Raw genomic sequence first — 8,922 nt, 5'->3', positions numbered from 1 at the left:
GTCATCCTGCTCATACGTATGTCGCTCTATCGACGGTTTAAAACGTATTATCTGCTATATAAATGCAGTCCAGTCATACACATTTTCAGTCTGAGTTGACGAGGATCTCCCTGTCCGTGTGCGTGTTTGTGATCCGTGGTGGGTGGAAAGGTGAATTGATATAAATGTATTAGAGTTGAGGCGTCAACAGAAATAATTGGAAATAATCTAATGTTACTTAGCAGTGATGTCCTGCGCGTTGGAAAAACTAGTGCTTGCTAGTAGTGATGTATTGAAATAGATATTACCAACTTATTACGAAAGGTCGTGTCGTCTAGATTCAACCATAATCATAGTTACTGAAACTGTTGGAGAGAGGAATTAGCGAGATAGATTCAAGAGATATCTATCATCGTAACTGTAACTTCAGGAAAGGGAATCAAGGAAATACATAGTGACACATATATCTCCTTTTTTTTTTGACACAAAACTACAGTGTTCTCTCTTATGTATTGCAGGGGTCAGCTGATTGATATGTTGACGTGGCACGGTGGCCATTTACGACAGACAAGCCATTTGCGACAGACGAACGACCCCGCCATCTATCTGCAACCCCACAAGTTGCGAACATCTAGATAGCCAGCCTAACCGCTATATACCGTTGCCTCACATGGAAACTCGTCATCCACTGTACCATCATCTATCACCTCGAATCAGCAAGTCATCACCATGAAATGGTTAGTCCTCTGAAGGGATTATTTTAGAATTATATTATCAGAATATTACATAATTCTATTTAAAAGTAATTAATCATGCCTGTACTTATATAGCTATCTTTACTTAGACCATAGTTAAATTTAAGGTGAAGTCTTTGCCGAATATATATATATATATATATATATATATATATATATATATATATATATATATATATATATATATATATATATTTCATTTTTCATACTATTCGCCATTTCCCGCATCAGCGAGGTAGCGTTAAGAACAGAGGTCTGGGCCCTTGAGGGAATATCCTCACCTGGCCCCCTGCTCTGTTCCTTCTTTTGGAAAAAGAAAGAATATATATATATATTGCTTTAAGTTAGGTTTTTGGTGAATTTGTAGTTAATCCTGACTATTGCACAAGTTTATGATAAATGATGCAAAAGGATGGATAGATTTCCAGTTATTGTCCAATGCGGTGCAATGGTGTTGTACTTCGAGAATGGGAAGTTCTTCAAGGGAACTTTGAAGAACTTGTCGTGGTACAACGGTACAGATCACGGTACGGTAGTTGAGTACAACGGTACGGCCCTTGAGTACAACGGTAGGCCTGAGAATACCACTTAGATGGTATGACCTTTTGTTTATATCCTAACTCTTAAACCTAATCCTACGACCTTTTGGTATGATATCCTAACTCTTAACCTAATTATTTCAAGTGTTTTACGAATGGATTGGTTCCCTTACTAAGAACTTCCTTTTAAAGAACATACAATTGACAGCCAGCACGGAAGAAAACGAGAAAGAATGGCCCATTAAGGGGGAACGCCACTAGAAGGCCAATATACATAAATAAAAACAATATTATTCATTGGAAATTACGAATCACTCTCTCTGGATATCCATGCGAGGGAGAGTTGTATGTGGTCCAGTGTATAGCATAAAGCGAGATATACATTCTGCCTGAGCTGGGCCATATTTATGGTCGATATAAAGATCGTTCGTAGGCTACATTATTGTAACGGCGTCTCCCGTTTTCTTTCTTCAGTCGCCAGATTTTCCTCCTCCTTTATTCTTTCTTTCCCTCCCTCCCTCCCCTTAGAAATTTCCTGTATTTATATGACCCTAAACTTTAGTTATACCTGCTATCTTTAACGCTATTTTCACTTTCTTTTCTCTCTTTTTTTTTTCTCTTGTTCGTAATCTTTACTTTCATCTTGATGTTAAACGTCTCGTTAACTTTTATATATTTTTTCGTTAGTCTTGCGTTCGACAAAACCTCCCTCGTGCCATTTTCTATCCCCCATCGCCCCTCAAGCGGACTTTATGCTTGCGTCTCTTTCCAAACCTTCATGTCTTGCACCACAACATTCAAGCTTTATTCCTTCCCTTAACTCTCTCTCTCTCTCTCTCTCTCTCTCTCTCTCTCTCTCTCTCTCTCTCTCTCTCCAAGTCTTCTGGAAGGTCCTCCTGCACCTTATCCTTCCTCTCCTCAGCGCTCAGAGACTCCCAAGATTATCTCCTCTCTCTTTAAGACCCCGTCGCTCCCAGTCGGTTCACAGTCAACCCAGCTGTTCATCCATCCCAAAGGGTTGGTCGATAAAATGGTTACCTGGCTCAAGCCAGGATATATATATATATATATATATATATATATATATATATATATATATATATATATATATATATATATATATATAGCGTTAATGGGATGGCCTAGATTAGGGCCTTAACTGCCCTTGCCTTTCCCCAAAGCACTTCGAGTTTGAAATGACCCTCATCTCCTTCCTGTAGACCCTGACGGCTTTCTTCTCGACCCCTTTCCCTACCCCTATGGCACACACACACACACACACACACACACAGACACACACACACCATTTTCTAAGTGCACCCATTTTCTTATCGCGGTGGCCCACACTTGCCAAATCAATCCTTACTCTCGTTACCACCCGTTATCTGACGTTTTTTCTCTCCCCATACCCACCCATTTCTATCCCCCTCATGCTCCCAAAACTCCCTGACCTTCTTTCCCCTCTCCCTCCCTCCCAAATTCCCTCCCCATTCCCACTCCAAGCTTTGGCTCTTCCTCACCACCTCCACCACCTCCTCCCTCTCCCGTCCTCCAGCAGCAGCCAGGGAAGGGGTCATGTGGGGAGGGAGGGGTGGAGGGGGGAGGGGGAGGGATGTGTGACCGGCCAGCAGCCCCCCCCTCCCCCCGGTGCCTGATGGACGTGGGGCCGTAGATATGACGAGTGGGCCACCGGCTTAGGGAAATGTCAGATTCAATACTCTCCATCTTCCTGCCCCGCATATCCCCCATCTTATTCCTCATCCACGTCCTCCTCTCTCCCTCCCTCCTCTCTCTCTCTCTCTCTCTCTCTCTCTCTCTCTCTCTCTCTCTCTCTCTCTCTCTCTCTCTCTCTCTCTCTCTATCTCTCTCTCTTTCTCTCTCTCTCTCTCTATCTCTCCCTTTTCCCTCTCCCATTTCTTGCCCCCTCTTTTTTCTTCTTCTTCTTTAGCCTTACCGTGGCTGCTTGCTTCTCTTAACTGCAGCTTTTCTGTTATTATTATTATTATTATTATTATTATTATTATTATTATTATAATTATTATCATTATCATTATTTACAACCAGATCCATTTTTTGAATGTTTCGTTTGTGATTGTTGTAAACGTACGTAAACATTCCAGAGCTTTGGCCCTCTTCCCGTTCAGCTCTATTCTTCACACACTCTCTTTTTCGTATCTGATTCTCTCTCTCTCTCTCTCTCTCTCTCTCTCTCTCTCTCTCTCTCTCTCTCTCTCTCTCTCTCTCTCCCTCTCTCTCTCACGCGTCCATCATATTTGTCCTCCCTTCTCCATCCTTCTCCACTCCTCCTGCACCCATCCGCTCCTCCTTCTCCTCGTCTTCTTCTCCTTTCCTCCTCCTCCTCCTGCACCCATCCGCTCCTCCTCCTCTTCTTCTACTCCTTTCCTCCTCCTCCTCCTGCACCCATCATCTCCTCCTGCTCCTCCTCCTCTTCTTCTCCTTTCCTCCTCCTCCTGCACCCATCCGCTCCTCCTCCTCCTCCTCCTCCTCTTCTCCTTTCCTCATCCTCCTCCTGCACCCATCATCTCCTCCTTCTCCTCCTCCTGCACCCATCATCTCCTCCTCCTCTTCTTCTCCTCCTTTCCTCCTCCTCCTCCTGCACCCATCATCTCCTCCTCCTCTTCTTCTCCTCCTTTCCTCCTCCTCCTCCTCCTCCTCCTCCTCGTGCCGGGGCTTCTGCTGGTGGTGGCAGCGCTGAGGGTTGATGGACGGACGGCTGTAGAGATGACTGGTGGGCACGCCGGCTTAGGGAAATGGCCCACCCGTGCCTATCTGTCTTCTTTATGACACCCATCTTCATTTTCATATCTCATATTTGCATTTTCACGTCTCCTGCGTACATCATGGTCGTTTATAGCTAATTAGGTCGTTACTTCGCCTCCTGTAGGAGAGACGTAGGCGCACATGTCATACAAGATGAGGCGAAGGAGGTTCCCTGGATTCCTGGCGGCTGCTGCTGCTCCTCCTCTACCTCCTCCTCCTCCTCTTCCTCTTCTTCCTCCTCTACCTCCTCCTCCTCCTCCTCTTGATCATCTTATCCGGAGAATGGGAACTTTAATGAACTTCACTCAGTGAACTTCGCTCGCAGTGAACTTCCCTTATGGCTATTCCACACTCTGGTCTTCATTCCATTGTCTTTTACCGCTAGCTCTCTTCGTCGGGCGCCGGCAGCACGAATGATAGCGAGGTCTCCAAGGACGATAGAGAGAGAGAGGAAAGAATCGGTAGGTGTCGCCTACAAGTCTCTCGTTAAAAGACACTTTGTCTGAGAAGCTCTCGAATCACGTCATCTAGTTGGAGGATCGGGCGGGTGGTCAGTGCGATTCGTGTGTGTGTGTGTGTGTGTGTCTGTTTGTATACTCCACACGTCCCCTACATGCCTTCCACGATCTTCACGCGAGACTCCATACATATATATATATATATATATATATATATATATATATATACATAAATCTTTCCTTTCTGTGTTCTCCTATTCTCTCTGTACCTTATTTCACTTCTGCTCTGTTCGTCATCTAATTTTTATATCTCTGTGTTTTCCTCCTCTTCTCTATGTCCCTTTCTCTTCTTCTCTAAGTTCCTTTATCAACTTATAATCTGTTCAACTGATCCTCTCCATATATATCTCTGTGCCTTTCACCTCTTCTCTGTGTCCCTTTCTTACCTTATACTCTTCTTCACATGATCCTCTATATATCTCTGTGCTTTCTCTTCTTCTTTATCTCCCTCGCTAACTTATATACTCCTCCCCAGTTCCTTTCTTCTTCCCCTCCTCATCCCCACCCCACTATAGCCTTGAGGAGGCTGGAATACACCACGCGCCCCCTCTCCTCCCCTCTCCTTTCTCCAACCACCCTCCAGTCGCGTCCCTTGGCAGCCATCATCGTCCTGCGTAACTTTCCCCAGGTTTGCGTATGGCATTGCGTATGGCAAGTTTATAAAGAGAGGTTTGCCACAGCTGTGATAATGAGGCTCGTTAGGCCTTAATGTCCTGTGGTGGTGGTGTGGGGGGGAGGAGAGAGAGGAAGACTGAGAGGAGCAGGAGGAGGAGGATTCAGAGTGGGGAGTTGTTGTGGTGGGGTGGGATGGGGGGTTAAGGAGAGAGAGAGAGAGAGAGAGAGAGAGAGAGAGAGAGAGAGAGAGAGAGAGAGAGAGAGAGGTTTCTTTTTTTGTATGAGTTCATCTTGGGTACAAACGGTGTTCAGAATTAACACTTATGTATTTTTTCTTCGTGAACATTTAGAATGCCTGTGTGTTGTATGAGTCTGTGTTTCACGACTGTGTGGTGTGTGAGTCTGTGTTTTACGACTGTGTGTTGTGTGAGTCTGTGTTTCATGCCTGTGTGTTGTGTGAGTCTGTGTTTCACGACTGTGTGGTGTGTGAGTCTGTGTTTTACGACTGTGTGTTGTGTGAGTCTGTGTTTCATGCCTGTGTGTTGTGTGAGTCTGTGTTTCATGCCTGTGTGTTGTGTGAGTCTGTGTTTCATGCCTGTGTGTTGTGTGAGTCTGTGTTTCACGCCTGTGTGTTGTGTGAGTCTGTGTTTCATGCCTGTGTGTTGTGTGAGTCTGTGTTTCACGACTGTGTGTTATGTGAGTGTATGTTTCACGACTGTGTTTTATAAGTGTATTGTAGCTTTGTGGTACCCTGACTTTGTGCCATATCTTTGAGGCACACTCATTTTGTACCACAGCTTTGTGATGACAGTAACCTTCTTGAACCTCTGTGTACAAAGAGACTTGATGTAAATACATCTCTCCCTATCTCTCTCTTCTAGTTTTGGCTCAGGATCACCATGGAGGACTCAAAGAACCTTTGTCTCGCCTTCTTAGTCTCTACGTCTTCCGCCACAGTGTTGAAGGGAACCTGATGAAGATTTATCTGTGGCATGAGCTGCTCATCATTTGAAGTGTTGATCATTCACATCATCATGTCGTATCGGAGGCCCTGCAAGTTGATCTCTCTCTCAGCCCCAGCGACAGACGAGAGCCCAAGATGCCAAAGAGAGTAATGTAATCTGTGAGAATGACTTTAAGAGCGCACCGGGTAAGCTTCACGCAATTGTAACCTCGTGGATGGACGTGACATTCGCACCACATCAGACGAAATGAAGGCGGAGGCAAAAGAAGAGGAGGCGAGTGAGGTACTGACAAGAACAACATCGCCAGAGGTGTTTAGATAAGGGTATGCGGGTGAGGTTCGACTTTACCTCAGGGAGGTGAACGCCCCTGCCCTTGCATAGTTCCTGGCTCACCCTTGGGCAAGGTGGTGTAGTAACAGCTTCCGGAGCCCACGCCCACCCACCTCACCTCCTTCCTTTGCCAGGGGGATGGGTTGGAGAGAGGAGGGGATATGGTGAAACCATTGGACAGCATTAATAGTGGATGGGTTCGCTGGCAGAAGACTTCCTCACACAAGACCATGGTAAGGAGTACCCGGCGTCGTCCTACAGTTACCTAGGGCCGCGCCCTTGTTGGCTGGGGGTCTGCTGACGGTGAAGAAGAAGAAGAAGAAGAAGAAGAAGAGAGAGAGAGAGAGAGAGAGAGAGAGAGAGAGAGAGAGAGAGAGAGAGAGAGAGAGACGCTGCTGGAGGAGCCATATCCCCGAAGAAATAGAGAACTAGAAATGAGTGAATTAGAAAGAAAAGAGAAATCTGTAAAATTTCAAGACTTTTTTTTTTGTCTAATCTACAATGCATTTTCTCTGTTAATTGATTTAATAACACCCTCCTTCCTACGTCTCTCTCTTCCATCAAAACCCAATTCCCCATCTCACACATTTCCATTTTTTCCTTCCATTTCGATCTCTTTCTCCTCCCTTCCATTTCGCACTCTCCCTTCTTCCATGCATCTCGCATACCTTCACACACACACACACACACACACACACGCACACACACACACACACACACACACGCACACACACACACACACACACACACACACACACACCTTTATATCCCACGAGTGTTCGTGTCCCACCTCACGGGACAGACACACTTTAATACAGTCACGGACGGAGCGAAACCAAGTGTTCCAGCGAAAAAATGGTAGTACCTCAGTCCTACACACACACACACACACACACACACACAGAAGATACCCCCCCCCACTTCATGAGTGTAATCCCCCCCCTCCCCCTCCCATTGTTAATAGGTAATTACCATTATCTACTTAGAGTCGAAGTGGCTCTGTGTAGACTTAGGATGACTTGATAAACCACACAGAGTTCAGAGAATATGTCAGACATCAACATTTCTTTCACTTATGAGTTAATATACAACACAGAGACCAGTGGATATGTCTGCCGTCACATTTCTTTCACATATGAGTTAATATACCACATAGAATGCAGCGTATGTGTTTAAACCTCATCATTTCTTTCACATCACTTCATTCTAGTTTATTGAGCTGCTTTCAATACGCCATTTACCTCTAGAATGCCTTCTACACAATTTCCTTCAATATATAGATGACGGGCTATGGCCTTTTCTTCGTCCCATATTTCCATCATCCATCATTACTCCTCCATCCATATACTTACATCACCTAATGCAGCCATACCCATACGCTATATAGATGGAGAGTTGAGTTTGTTACTTGATCTCTCCATATACTGTTTTCCTCCTTCACGCTACATAGATGGAGAGTTGAGTTTGTTACTTGATCTACATATACTGTTTCCCTCCTTCACGCTACATAGATGGAGAGTTGAGTTTGTTACTTGATCTCTCCACATACTGTTTCCTCCTTCACGCTACATAGATGGAGAGTTGAGTTTGTTACTTGATCTCTCCATATACTGTTTTCCTCCTTCACGCTACATAGATGGAGAATTGAGTTTGTTACTCGATCCCCATACATGATCTTTCTCTCCTTCACACTACATAGATGGAGAGTTGAGTTTGTTACTTGATCTCTCCATATACTGTTTCCCTCCACACTATATAGATGGAGAATTGAGTTTGTTACTCGATCCCCATACATGATCTTTCTCTCCTTCACACTACATAGATGGAGAGTTGAGTTTGTTACTTGATCTCTCCATATACTGTTTCCCTCCTTCACACTACATAGATGGAGAATTGAGTTTGTTACTTGATCTCTCCATATACTGTTTCCCCCTTCTATGTACACAGATGGAGACTTGAGTTTGTTACTTGATCTCTCCATATACTGTTTTCCTCCTTCACGCTACATAGATGGAGAACTGAGTTTGTTAATCTCTTCATATGCTATATTTTTTTTTTCCATCACACCACATAGATAAAGTTATTGTTACCTATTCTCTATCCACACGCTATTTCCCTCCTTCACTTTACCTAGGTGGAAGCAATTTTGTTACCGTACCTCTAAACTCCACATCTGTCTACTCACCATCAAAATAACTTTCATAGATGGAGCGATTGTGCTTTTTCTATTCTTTAGAATGACAAGTTCAGCCATCTGGCTCTCCATCTGTTCTATAGAGCCAATAATGTGTGTGAAATTCTGTTAAATCTTATTACTGTTTTAACTATACGGTGCTATGAGCTTATAACAGCAGCTCCAACATGGAGAGATGTATACAATCAAACATTTCGTAATAATACAGGATGGTTTACGAAGACCTCGATTCATTATTTTTGAATC

The 8,922-nt window shown here is 44.3% G+C and overlaps 1 long non-coding RNA gene across 1 annotated transcript; it reads left to right on the top strand.

Moving 5' to 3' along the window:
• On the top strand, positions 1–8,897 carry LOC139766359 (uncharacterized). Its single transcript, XR_011716860.1, has 3 exons — positions 1–150; positions 498–716; positions 6,069–8,897. It is a non-coding gene; the product is annotated as an uncharacterized lncRNA (long non-coding RNA).
• The last annotated feature ends 25 nt before the right edge of the window (positions 8,898–8,922 follow it).

The sequence above is a fragment of the Panulirus ornatus genome, chromosome 57 (assembly GCF_036320965.1).
Source record: "Panulirus ornatus isolate Po-2019 chromosome 57, ASM3632096v1, whole genome shotgun sequence".
Taxonomy (NCBI): Eukaryota; Metazoa; Arthropoda; class Malacostraca; order Decapoda; family Palinuridae; genus Panulirus; species Panulirus ornatus.
This window is presented reverse-complemented; position numbering and strand designations above follow the sequence as displayed.